This window comes from Ictalurus punctatus, chromosome 4 (assembly GCF_001660625.3).
Source record: "Ictalurus punctatus breed USDA103 chromosome 4, Coco_2.0, whole genome shotgun sequence".
NCBI lineage: Eukaryota > Metazoa > Chordata > Actinopteri > Siluriformes > Ictaluridae > Ictalurus > Ictalurus punctatus.
In genome coordinates this window covers 20,684,050-20,698,546 of record NC_071284.1, presented here as the reverse complement: position 1 = coordinate 20,698,546, position 14,497 = coordinate 20,684,050, and the positions used below count along the sequence as shown (strand labels likewise).

Here is a 14,497-nt window from a genome sequence, read left to right as displayed (position 1 = left end):
GATACACCTTTTATTATCAAAATCAATGGCATTGCAAAAGCCATCAGGCCGGATATCCACTGCAGACTTTATGTGGATGACATTGTCATTTCCTACAGAGGCAAATATATGAATAACTTTGAACAGAGGATCCAGCTGACAATTAACAGAATGCAATCCTGGTCAGTATCAAATGGATATAAATTTTCAAAGACCAAAACTCTTTGTATGCATTTTTGCCAGCTACGCCCTCTCCATCTTGATCCAGAGATATTCATGGATGGTGAACACATCAGAGTGGTTAAGGAAATCAAATTGGAATAATTTGGAATAATAATCCTTAGAATAATTCTGGACAGTAAACTGAGTTTTATACCTTACTTAAGGATTTTAAAAAATAAATGTCTTAAAGCCATGAACATTAGAAGCAAATGAACCTTCTCTGGAGAACAGATGCCTCAAACTAGCCATACAATATAGAACAAAGCTGAAGACCAACAAAGAAAACCTATCTTACCATCCTGTTTTCTCAACCCCTTCTTCAAGCCTATACGAACGAAAACCAAGATATTTTGGACTATGGATCAAACCACATTTACAAAATCTCAAAGTAGATCTGAGTATACTGGAACACATACACTTCTGTATAATCCCCTCTGGAACTTTAAAAAAACAAAAATAACTTCAAACCTAACAAGAAACAAAAAATCTGAAAGTCACCCAAATGACTTTCAGCAACAACTCCTCTACATTAGAGAACTATATCAATCACATACCCCTATATACACAGATGGATCAAAATCTGAAGACCATGTATCATCTGCATTCGTGAACAATCACCAAAAAAAGGAATATCCATCCCCAACCACCGCTCAATTTTTACAGCAGAGGCAAACACTATTGTCCTAGCACTGGAGTTCATAAAGACTATGCAACAGAAAAACTTTCTAATAATTACAGATTCAAAATCATGTCTTCAAGCAATGTCATCCCTAAAACATGATCACCCCAACGCTTGTAAAGATTCTTTGCAAATTGCTGAATCTGGAGGCTCAACATTTTAATATCTACTTCTGCTGGTTACCAGGACACTATGGAATCCTGGGAAATGAAGAAGGAGACACTGCTGCAAAAGAAGCACTATCAGCAGATTTCAAAAGTGTCCAATACCTCCCACTGACCTAAAACCCATAATAAACTCGTACATTAACAATAAATGGCAAACTCAGTGGGACCAATACACCATGAACAAACTCCATGCAATCAGCCCTATTGTTGGCAAAAGAAACGTTTCTCCATTTTTAAATTGCTGGGACCAGATCATCTACTCCCGCTGTCGAATAGGTCACTCTAGGATGACACACACAATTTTTAATATTAGGAGAAGACTCACCAACATGTACCTTTTGCCAGAATACATTATCCTTGAAACATGTTTTATTAGACTGTACTGGTCTTAACCCCTTGAGAAACCTTTTTTATTCAGTCAACACTCTGGAAATTTTTTAACAAAGTCAAACCAAATGTAATTTTAGAGTTTTTAAAAAAAATAGATTTTAAAAACCTTATATAGAGTCAAGACATTTCTCGCCATGAAAATAGCCATAGAAGCTGGCATGGCGTTAAAACACAAACAAATCTCTCTCTCTCTCTAAGAGAAAAAAAAAAGAAAAAAAATTCTTATGGAGATCTGTCAAGTTGCCCCACAAGGTCAAAACTGTCACATGATGGTAATGATAGAGACATAAAAACATGGTGTGACTGAAAAAGAGGATGAAAGAGAGAGAGATGTGGTGTCTCGATACGATACAGTTCCGATATTGTAAAAAAATAAGCATTGCCTGAATATGTGCTTTAGTAGAACATTCAACATTATAAAAGTATAATAACTGAAACTTAATTATAATGTTTGCACGATCCATTCAGACTCTTAGCAGCATTAAATAGAACAAAGTAGAGTTTATAATGTAACAAAGTTAAACATGGCCAGCTTTCCTGGTGTGACCGTATAAAGCACAGGGCCTTTCTTATTGTGCTGTTAGAGTTATTATTGTGCTGTTATTATCAGTCATAGATGTAGCCCTAGATGTTTTTTGGAATCCTATGAATTTCCCAAAAGCCACTCTGATTTCCTTATCCCGGACTGAATCAGCAGGAAACTCTATCTGAAAGCAACAGAGATTCACACGTTTTTTTTTTTTTTTTTTTGTGTGTGTGTGTGTGTGTGTGTGTGTGTGTGTGTGTGTGTGTGTGTGTGTGTGTGTGTGTGTGTGTGTGTGTGTGTGTGTGTGTGTGTGTGTGTGTGTGTGTGATATTAGTCATATGGTTGGGGTATCAGCGCCTGTGTATTGGACAAATATTTGGTGCATCTGATACACTGGCCACCAATGCCATAAGTTACCAGGACACCAAAGTGCTTCCATACACCAGATATAGGTGAATCTTCCAGCTCTTTCTTACTACTCAGTGTAGGAGATAGTACTCTAGTATGGTAGTGTACTTAAAATAAGTGTGTATGTTTTTAAACCCCCATAGCCTCTCCTAATTTGATTGTAGGATTGATTTAGTATAAATGTTTGTTTCACCTCATGTAATTTAATCAGTATTGGATGACGAATAGCCTACTTTATTATGCAGCTTGTTGAATGTATTATTCAATATGCCTGTGTATTGAATGAGGGAAAAATGCATTCTCATCTAAAATATGGGTCAAATAAACATTCCTGAACATTCAACAAATACATAAATATAGGACACCTGGCCTCTCCACAGCTACCATTTAAACAAACCATTTTCTTAATGCAAGTACTCTTTGTTAAATCTACTCTGTTAAGTATCTACACATTTTGATTATACATTGCCAGTATGCAGAAAAACACAGACATACTGTGTGTGTGTGTGTATGTGTGTGTGAGAGAGACTAATACTCAGTTTCACAGTGCTACAAGTAAGTCATGCATTCCTAGTTCTAATTAAGCCAGTAATCCCCAGCTGCCCTCTTCCTACCCCCAACCACAGGAAACAAATGCCTCTGTTTATGCTCATCTTTCTGTGTGTAATTATACTGTGCACCTCATCACATATAAATGCAATACATTATCTATTAAACATGCATACTCTTATCTCACAGACAGTTCACTGCTTCAGATGGGATGGGTGGATAGGAGGAAAAGTCATCAATTACCTGCTGTTGGGTCTTGAATGGAGGAAAAGCCATGGCTCTTGGCTGAAACCAATGAATCTGAACTATAAAAATGAATTTGGTGGCTGTCTCTCTCAAATACATGAATGGATGTAGAAAACAAGGTGGATGAGAGGGATTACAGCATTCCCTGGTTACAACACCCCAACAAACCCCAATCGACCGTGATGGATTAACCCTGCCAGTTCTCTGCATTGGTGGTTCAACCCAGGACACCACAGTCAGGCTTGACCCTCAAACTGATGCTCTTTCTAATAATCTGTAGTATTTCTTTGAAAAAGTAATGACATTGCACTCTAATGTACAATTAAACCCATTACTTATTGCATTGGTGGTAACAATAATATTACCTATAATATTACATTTAAACTCTGAACAATGGCATTTGCAAGTAATAATAATCAGTATATAAAATAATCAGTTTATTCCCTAAAGCTGATTAAATCGACTATTATTATTATTAATTATCCAATCAGCCATAATGCCTAAAATCATAAATATACGGGTCAAGAGCTACAGTTAATGTTCACATCAAACTTGAAAATAGGGGATCTCAGTGACTTAGACTATGGCGTGGTTGTTAGTGCAAGACAGTATTTCACAAACTGATGATCTCCTGGTATTTTCACATACAACGGTCTCTAGAGTTTACACAGAAAGGTGTGAAAAACAAACAAAAAACATCCAGTGAGTGGCAGTTCTGTGGGCAGAAATACTTTGCTGATGAGAGAGGGCAGGAAAATGGACAGATTGGTTTGAGTTGTCAGGAAGTCTATGGTAACTCAAATAATAAATCTTTACAACTGCGGTGAGCAGAAACACTCTCAGAATGCACAACACACTGAACCTTAAGGCAGACAGGCTACAGTGGGAGTAGGCTCACTGAAAGTCTGCAGTTGAAGATAGGAAGGGAGGAAACCACTGCTCTGGGATGCAGTACGGGGCTTTTCAGGGAGCATGTAACACACAGACACACCTGGTCTAAAGAGGGAGACCATCATCAATTATCCTGTCATACCTTTAGTTGAAACCCTGAAGCTGGCAACAAGCATTCTGATTGCCACCCAACAGCAACAAGTAAACTAAAATATCTACACGATTATAAATGTCACATAGAGGTTTCATTAACTGCTGCTGAAACATGTCTTTCACTGTCCTACATGCTTAGTGCCACGTATTCCTCGTAATGAAGGTAGGACAGATGCAAATGCAGGTAAGAGTTTAATGAGAGATAGACAGGCAGACAAATCCAAAACACGAGACAATAGCGAGATCAAGAAATGGACAAAGGGTCAGGCGATTGACAAACAGGCATAAACAGGGCAAGGCTAGAATCAAGAACGAGAAACGAGAATAAGATCAAGAACCATGAAACAAAATGAGGAAAAGGATAATATCGCTTGTTACAGTGGTAATACTCATACTTCGCAAAGACATTGTAGAAAACAGAGTGAGTGAACTTGGGTTCAGGTGTGCGTGATTAGAATGAATGAGTGTTCTGGGAATTGCAGTCCATGGCAGCCATGTTTGTAGGCCACAGTGCCGGATGGGAAATGTAGTCACTGGTTTGCTGTGATATGACAGATTCCACCCCCAAGCGTGCTTCTCCCGAAGCGCGAAAATATACTTCCTCCCTCGGCAGTCCTGGCCCTCTGGGCGAAATGTCTTTACTTGAACCGGGAGACTGAGCGGTATCCTCAGCTGAACAGGAAGGCGGCGCAAAGTCCTCAGCGGAGCAGGAAAGTGGAGCATCGTCCTCCTTCGACTCTGCAGGCTGAACTTCGTTGGCTGTATCAACAGACTTGGGCATGAGCAGAACTTGGTTATTCGTATCAGCAGAATCGGGTGTGAGCAGAACTTGGTTGTCCGTGTCAGCAGACTCGGGTGTGAGCAGAACTTGGTTGTCTGTGTCATCAGACTTGGGCATGATCAGAACTTGGTTGTCCACGGCAGCAGGCTAGAGCAGAACCTGGTTGGTCGTGACATTGGCTTCAAGCGTTAGCAGAACCTGGTTGGTCGTGACGTCAGGTTCAGGTGTGAGCAGAACCTGGTTGGTTGTGATGTCGGCTTCAGGCGTGAGCAGAACCTGGTTGCTCATGATGTTGGCTTCAGGTGTGAGCAAAACCTGGTTGCTCGTGATGTTGGCTTCAGACGTGAGCAGAACCTAGTTGGTCTTGACATCAGTTTCAGGCATGAGGAGATCTTGGTTGATCATGTCAACAAACTCTGGCGTGAGCATAACTTGGTTGGTTGTGACGTCGGTTTCAGGCATGAGAAGAACTTGGTTGGCCGTGTCAACAGAATCGGGCGTGAGCATAACTTGGTTAGTCGTGACGTCGGTTTCAGGCATGAGGTCTTGGTTGGTCGTGCCAGCAGACTCTGGCATGAGCCTAACTTGGTTGGTCATATCAACAGACTCAGGAACAGCACCCTCCTACCTCAACTCTCTCCTGAAGGCCTACGTTCCCTCTCGCAATCTGCGATCGATTAGCGACCGACGTTTAGCAGTTCCAACTCAGCGTGGCGCAAGGTCCCTTTCCAGAACCCTCACACTAATTGCACTTCCAATCTCAATCCGGACCGCAGAATCTCTCACCATCTTCAAAAAACTGCTAAAGACCCACCCCTTCTATGAACACCTAACCAACTCATTAAAAAAAAAAAAAAAAAAAAAAAAAAAATTGCACTTACACCTCTACTCTGCACTTTGCTTCTTCTGGAATTCAATTAATAGATCTTGTATGGTAGCACTTCTTGTATTGTTGTCTGCTTGATATATCGCTTTGCTTGTATCTTTCTCATTTGTAAGTCGCTTTGGATAAAAGCATCTGCTAAGTGAATAAATGTAAATGTAATGTAAATAACTTGGTTGGTTGTGACGTCAGTTTCAGGCTTGAGCAGAACCTGTTTGGTCATGACGTCGGCTTTGACCTGGGACAGGAACTTGGCGTGAGCAGAGCTTGGGTTGGCAGTCTCTTTGACCTGGGACAGGAACTCGGCGTGAGCAGAGCTTGGGTTGGCCGTCTCATTGACCTCGGACAGGACCATGGCTTGAGAGGTCGCCTCTTTGACCTCAGACAGGAACTTGGCTTGAGAGGTCGCCTCTTCGACCTTGGACAGGAACTTGGCTTGAGAGGTCGCCTCTTCGACCTCAGACAGGAACTTGGTTTAAGAGGTCACCTTGATGACCTCTAGCAGGAACTTGACTTTATGTTGGAGCTCTAGGGAGGAGGTCGCCATGTTGACCTCCGACTGGGGCTTTGGAGATGAGGTCGCCACGTTGACCTCCAACTGGATCTCAGCAGGTGAGACCACCTTGTGGCTCTCAGGTTGGAGCTCTGGAGGTGAGGCCGCCATGTTGACCTCAGATGAGTGTTCAGCCAGTGAGACCACCTCATAGGTCTCATGCTGGAACTCTGGGGAGGAGGTCACATAGTGGGTCTTAGGCAGGAGCTTTGAGAAGGAGGTCACCCAGTTTGCCTGCACATAATAGGTGGTGAACGGCAAGTCAGGTTCATTTCTGAGGCAGGCCTCCCCCCAAAAGATCTTCCAGGACGGCTCGGGATTCTGATCTGCCAAACACCATCACGAATAGTCCCACAAGCTGAGTTACATTCTCAAGTCCCCTGAATCCCATGTTCACTAGACGATGCTCCCACTGGCGTGCTGGGCCAAAAAACCGGGACAACAGGAACCATAGCCATTGCTTCTCGATGGGCTTGGGGTCTGCTAAGCTTGCAAAATAGATCTGGCAGTCAACAAGAAAATATTCAGGGTAGCCTGATAACCCATCATAAGGCTCTGGGAGATCTACGACAATCCACTGAGGAAACTGGATCGAATCCACAGCTGGGACGGTTTGCTTGGTTTCCCTAGCGTGACGTCTCCTCCTCTTTCCTGCTGCTTCCACGTTATAGGCGGAGCATTCTGTCACGTATTCCTCGTAATTAAGGTAGGACGGATGCAAATACAGGTAAGAGTTTAATGAGAGTTAGACAGGCAGACAAATCCAAAACACAAGACAATAGCGAGGTCAAGAAACAGACAAAGGATCAGGCGATTGGCAAACAGGCATAAACAGGGCAAGGCTAGAATTGAGAACGAGAAACGCGAATAAGATCAAGAACCATGAAACAAAACGAGGAACAGGGTAATATCGCTTGGTATAGTGGTAACACTAATACTTCGCAAAGACATTGTAGAAAACAGTCTCTTTATACTGTGGAGTGAGTGAGTGAAATTGGATGCAGGTGTGCGTGATTAAAATGAATGAGTGTTCTGGGAATTGCAGACCATAGGCCGCAGTGCAGGATGGGAAATATAGTCACTGGTTTGCTGTGATATGACACTTAGGCCTACTGCTCATGTTTGTGCCTCTGATTACATCACTTCTAAAGTTTAGACTCTTATTGATTATTTGATTGTTTAAATTAATAACTGGAATACAATGTTACTTTTATAAAGATTGGTCTGTGCATCTACTAGTAACTGCTAGTCATGAAGTCTTGTAATGGATGCAATCATGATGGTTAAATAATTCCATATTCTGTAGCAAAGACCATTGTTTCTTTGATCCACTCTCTCACATGCTAGATGAAGGTATGTTTATGGGCAATAGGTACACTACAGTTGGGTCCAAGTATTTGGACAGTGACAATTTTTGAAATTTTTCCTCTGGACACCACTACAATGGATTTGAAATGAGGCAATCAAGACATGATTGTAGTGTAGCAACAACAAAAAAAGCGTAGTAATAAAAATAGTGCATTAACCATTCAGAAGTTATAGGCATTTTCTACATAGTCCCTCCATTTTGATGGGATAAAAGTAATTGGACAAACTAACAGAATTATAAGGATTATTTTTAATTCTTGGATGCAAATAATTTGCAGTCAATGAAATCTGGAACCCATGGACATCACCAAATGCTGAGTTTCCTCCCTTGAGATGCTTTGCCAAACCTGTACTGCAGCCACCTTCAGTTGCAGCTTGTTTGTGGGTCTTTCAGCTTTCAGTTTGTCTTCAGTAAGTGAAAAGCATGCTCAGTTGGGTTGAGGTCAGGTGACTGACTCAGCCATTTAATAGCATGCCATTTCTTTGCCATAAGAATTTGGAACAGATTTGGAACAGAAGCAAGAGTCAGATGCTGATAACTTCATAATTTGTTTCTCACTGATCTCTCTATAATGGTCTTCCTCCTCTCTGTCCATCAATCTCTCTCCCTCTCAATATACAAGGGAGAGCATCTCTATCCATGGGCAAAGGGACCATCAGTCCAGTTCCCCCAATGCAATTCCCCAATGTGAGACAACCAGCATGAGAGAAGAGAGATGAAACTGTCTGGAATGGCTCCTGTTTCATACTTGTCTTACTGGACAAAAGTCAACACAAAAGCAGCCTTGAATATTCAGTAACACTACTGAAATACAGTTTTAATTTCTGAAACATACTGTATACTTTATTAATACTTTAATTATTTTGAGATACATGATGAGTTTTTAACGCTAAATAATCCTACTAAAGTTTACCATAAAATATAAATGTTCACATTTAGTTTAGTCTGATAAATACAAAAATTGCTTTGAAATAAGCTTTTAATGAATGAAAGTGAATAGTAAAAAAAAAAGTTATAATAATAATAATTCATAAATATTAGAGCAATTATTAAATATGAATATGAAGTGTTAAAATCTGTTTATCTTTTTTTAATTAACACATCTGCTTTACCATTTTTGGTCTATTACTCATTATAGTATAACTCACTGTTTATGTTCAAAAGTAAAATACATCAAATAAATGAATTAAAATGACCAAATCTGACCGGAATAAACTCATTATTTTGTGACAATGAAATACAATGAGGTACTGAAAGAATTAACAATCATGGACTTACAAAGGAATAAAGAATTCTCAACATATTTCATCGGTATTTTGTTTCTCCAAAAGTCAAATAAGTATCAGTACTTAGGGATGATCACATATTTATACAGTCTATAATTTAAATAGTTTATTATTTTGTTAAATATCTCAGTGTGTTAGTTATTTGCACATTATAAATAATACAAGGCATTTTAGAGCAGATAAGTCATTTGGTTGGGAAAGAAAGAAGTGGTACAATATAAAAGAGGGATTTTTTATAGGCCATTTGTTTAATTGTCACATAGATATGATATCAGAACAACCATCACAAAACTTGGAGAAAATGAGATGCATTGAGACTGGAGAGGGGACAGATTGATGGTACTGTCAGGTGCATTCAGAAGACCTGGATTATTTAAGAAGGTCCAAGCCAATAGGCTAAACATATACTGGGTAAAATAGGAAGCCATCACACATGCAGAGGTGGGTATAGTAGACAAAAATGTTACAAGTAAAATACATATAAAATAATTACTCATATAACAGTGTCGCCACGGTCCGAAAGCCGGCACGCGGTATTAAAATCTCTCCTTCCCCGACTACCACGCAGGCACAGAAGGGACAGCCCCGTGTCAAAACCAACGGTGACCAGAAAGCACGTGACAGTGGGGCGGAGCTGCCGTCACACCTCCAGCCAGTGATTGGTGCGCCGATCAGAAAAAAAAAAATCCACCATACAGCAGACGAGGGAAGAGTATAAGAGGCCACTCTTTCTCTCATCCGGAGAGAAGTATCTCTTATGACATGCGCGCGTCGCTTCTCCCCAATACCCGTCAATACCCGGAGCGGGGCTATCACCGTAACCTGCATCCATGGGGATACCCGGGAAGTTCCTGCGGCCGAGGTCCAGATCCAGAGTAAAGCTGGGGTCTGGCCCCTCCAAGCTGGCGTTATTCCCGATCTCCCGGTGCCCCTGCTCCTCGGAAGAGACTGGCCAGGGTTCCCGACTGACCCAGCGCTAGGGTCCGGCAAAGCACCTCAGCGCACGAAGGAGAGCTGAGCCCAGCAGGCCTACTTGGCACAGGACGACGGGGACACCACCGCGGAAGGTAAGCTGCACATACATTCTAACTCAATGTCGTCAGTATTTCACCAGGTGTACCGGCAGGGGAATTTTGGACAGGAGCAGAAGGAGGACGACTGCCTGAAAAACTGCTGGGCCCAGGTGCGAGTGATAGAGGGGATCGACCAGGACCCTAACTGGAGGCTTCCCTCCTCCTACTTCCTTATCCGGGGTGGCCTAGTCTATCAATGGGCCTGCCGCCAAGGGGAGCAGGTAGACCTGTCTACTTCCCCAGGAATGACCCAGCTGGTACACCACAAAATCAAAACCCCACCAGGAGTGGTGGTGCTGCAGCGGCCCCATCGGGTCCCGGAGGCCCGCCGCCAGGCTATAGAGGAGGAAGTTGGCTGGATGCTGCGAGATAACATCTAAGCCTGATGGAAGCATGCAGCTGTGCAATGACTTCCGGAAGCTGAACCAGGTTTCGGAATTCGACAGCTATCCCCTCCCTCTAGTGGACGACCTAGTGGAGCGGCTGGGGAGGGCCCGCTTTATATCCACCATGGACCTGACCAAGGGATACTGGCAAGTCGCCCTAGCCCCAGAGGCGAGACCAAAAGGCGGCCTTCAGCACGGCGAACGGCCACTGGCAATACCGGAGGAAGGTCTGAAGGAGCTCCGGAAGGCCGGGCTGACCGCCAACCCCAAAAAGTGTCACTTGGGGCTGACCGAGGCACAGTATCTCGGGTACCGTATTGGCCGGGGCTTGCTCAAGCCCCAGACCCACACACACTCACACACACACACACACACACACACACAGACACACAGCTCCTCACCCCTAAAAGGAAAAAGCAAAGAAAATAAAAGCAAACTTCCCTGACCACCTGACAAACGGCCTCCTGTGTGTCTGTGCTCCGCCCCTCACAGGCTATTTCCCTACAACAGTAAAAGTAATTGTGTTAATAATTACTTGAGTAAGAGTAATTTAGTATCCAATGAGAAGACACAAGTAGCAAGTTACTAGTTACTTCGGATCTGATTAAAATGAAGGGAAAATCATGAATCTCAGACTACTTGGAGAACTGTAAGTTAAACCTTTCCTTGAAAGTTTGTCTCTGCTGTTTATATGATATAAAACCTTGGTTCAAGATGAAGCAGCATATCCCAGTCCTATGATGGGTACAATAATACACAACCTGTCATTGTCAACACAAAATCTCTCTCACACACACCAAAAATTTTCCCAACAGAAAATTTTACAACCACATGTTAAGAACACAAACTTGTCAGCATCTGCATTTAAACAAGACAACAGAGAACAAAAGAAGAGACTATGGAACAGAAGAAAAAGTGTGTGTTAGTATGTATGTTTGTGTGTTTGTGTGTGTGTGTGTGTGTGTGTGTGTGTCCTGCCTCCACCGACACACTGGCTTCTTCCCCCTCTCCACTACTGAGCTACTGAAAAAGTGAGTGGTTGTTGTGTCTGCATTCAGACCACTGAAGCATATCTAGAGAGACTCGACCTCGTTATACGTGACATAAACGAATCATTAAAACTACATATATTCATTAACATTTAACAGTAATGGAGGAGTGAATGTAATGCCATTGAATGTAGAGAAGTAAAAGTACATTTCTGTGATTAAAAATGAACTTCAGTAATAGTGTATGTATGGCCAATTAAACCTACTCGTAAAAGTATTTTTTCTTCTTCAAAAAGTTACTCAAGTAAATGTAACGAAGTAAATGTAGTGCATTACTACCCTCCTCTGAGCACATATAGGGTATGGCACCTACCTCATACTTTCAAATTTAAGATTGACATGTTTAACCTGGATACAGATTGCCTAGCAAAGCAAAAGAAGGCATTAAGATTTTATTTTCTCAGCTATGATATTGATGATAATGTTATTTGAAGGGATAGAGGAAATGCATTGTGTGTCTGGGTACACGTTCTCAGCAATAGGAGAAAAAAAAAAAACATGTTTTCTTTTTTGAAATTTTATTTATTATTTAGAATTAAATTTTATGCTTGTATTTCCTCATTTGTAAGACTCTTTGAATAAACTGCGTGACAGTTAAAACAGGCCTTGCCGATCATCCACAGCCATCTTCATCCCACATCACATGATTCAGCTTAGAGCACTAATAAATAACCAGAAGTCAACCACAACAATAACACTGAACCTTCAGGAAGCAGACCAGAGCAAGTTTGTTCCATGAGGAAGACTAAAGTATTTTATACTTGAAGTGTTTCACCACTTTGGGTAAATATAAATATAAATATAAATACAAATACGTTGCCAACTCTCATGAGACAAATAAGCAACTGCAGCTTCAAAAACAAGCGCAATATTATTATAGCCTGTTACGGCCTTGATGTAAACAGTGTCAATAAATGAACCTGCAACATATTAAACTGAAATCACTTGCAGTTTGAACAGCAAAAACAATTTATTTAATTTAAAAAATCATTAAACGGCAACAAAGCTTATAGGGAGGACAGGCACTATCCATTCATCTTTGAAAAGCTACGAGCAGAATATCATTGGAGAAATGAAAAAGGAGATTACACTGGAATCATAACTACTATTAGTATATATCCGAGTATATTATGCTTGTTTTTTTTTTTTTGTTATAACCTGTAATAATTGTGGGAGGGTGACATACACTACAGCACTGATATTATTGTGAGACTGTGAGCAGACAGTGTCAATGCACTAGGGAAAATAGCGACCATATATGTAAAAATATTAAGTTGAAAAGCAACACTAATGTTTAAAACAAGCCCAAAAAACTGCAACCCACAACCTTTGATTTTTTTCAAGTGATATCAGAATATATATATATATATATATATATATATATATATATATATATATATATATATATATATATATATATATGTGTGTGTGTGTGTGTGTGTGTGTGTGTGTGTGTGTGTGTGTGTATACATATACAATATAAACAAATGCAAACAAATCTTAATTCTTGAAACACACTTAATTGCTCTCAGTCTCCAGGAGCTCAGTTACTGCCCTTTCTGAAATCAACCTACAAAATAAATCATCTGAATTTTGCCAAGCATAACTTTGAATTGTATTCATGTAATCTGGTAATATAAGATCAAAATAGAACTTAGGCTATGCATAGCACCGACATGTATAGGTGCTGTATAAAAGAAAAAGCAGCAGATACCCATGTAAAATATGGTGGTGAAGATTGATGGTATCATGAATGCTGTTAAGGGACAATTCTACTAAATGCCAGGATAGTTGACCTTAATGTATCTCTTAGCAATTAGGTTGAAATTACCTCTTATAAAGCAGATATTCTAACACAGGAGATGCATCTGTGAAGTTGTGAAAAATTGAGTTTGAATGTCTTTAGCCTAGGTGTATGTATTTGTTTGGCTTCACCTGTATAGTTACAGTGCACACCTGAGGCTATAGCACATTCATTTGATGTGAGGGAGGTACTTTACATGTCTGACTGTGTTTGTAAGCAAACAAATCTATTTTTGATTTCCTCTCTTTGCTTTAAGAAAATTGTTGGAATTTTTTTTGGGGGGGAAGGGAAAGAGAAATGTCATAAATGTGTTTTCCCATCTTAAAACTGTAATAGAAGACAAAGAAAGGAAGAGAGGGAAAAGAGGGAGACAGGGAGTAGAATGCTGGTTGAATTAAGGAGTAAGGCATTGCTTTTTCCTTACATGCCTGCACTGCACTATACTGAGCTGAGATGGATTGATAGTGACAGTTGGTTTTCATTAGGTGGTCTGTTCCTCAGCGCTTTAAATATTCTTTTGTCTTTATTTCTACCTCCACACATCTGAGTATATTTCTCAGAGGAAAGGTAGACAAAAATTGCTTTGGGTGTATATCTACACCCAAAGGAAGAGGCTGTCGGGTTCCCTCTCAGCAGAAGATATTTTAATATCCTCTTCAGTCTAAGTTTAATAGTCTCCCCTTGCCTTTTTCTTCTAAATAATTTATTCTTTATTCTAACCAGTTGGGGCTGCACTGGAATTCAGCTTCAATATTAGATATGTACCTATACATAACCAGCTCAAAATGCATGTCTGTCCTGGAGAGAAGGAAAGAGGGTGGGATTTTGCAGACCAAAATATGGGAACAGTATGGAACCAGCACTTGTTTGTTGCCCTCTGTGCATACCAACACAAAACTGAACACCAATAAAATAAGGGCCAGATGCGCATTACTGGCTCGGACTTCAGTTGGCAGTGAACCTAGGTGGGAAGTTGGCTATGAGGTGGACGGCTCTTTGTGGCCTGTTATCTTTCATACCTGCCAAGCTGCATATGTGCCAGGCTCAGCTCGATAAACACAACCAGATCATCTTATCTTCCATGCTTCTCTACCGCTCTTTAT

At 40.9% G+C, this 14,497-nt stretch overlaps 1 long non-coding RNA gene across 1 annotated transcript in view; it reads left to right on the top strand.

Annotated features, from left to right (window-relative positions):
- The window catches only part of LOC124628020 (uncharacterized), a 57,702-nt gene extending 45,895 nt beyond the window's left edge, over positions 1 to 11,807 (top strand). The window contains exons 3-4 of the long non-coding RNA XR_006982403.2: positions 9,346 to 9,523; positions 9,651 to 11,807. This is a non-coding gene — a long non-coding RNA (uncharacterized LOC124628020). The remainder of the gene's footprint in view (positions 1 to 9,345; positions 9,524 to 9,650) is intronic.
- The last annotated feature ends 2,690 nt before the right edge of the window (positions 11,808 to 14,497 follow it).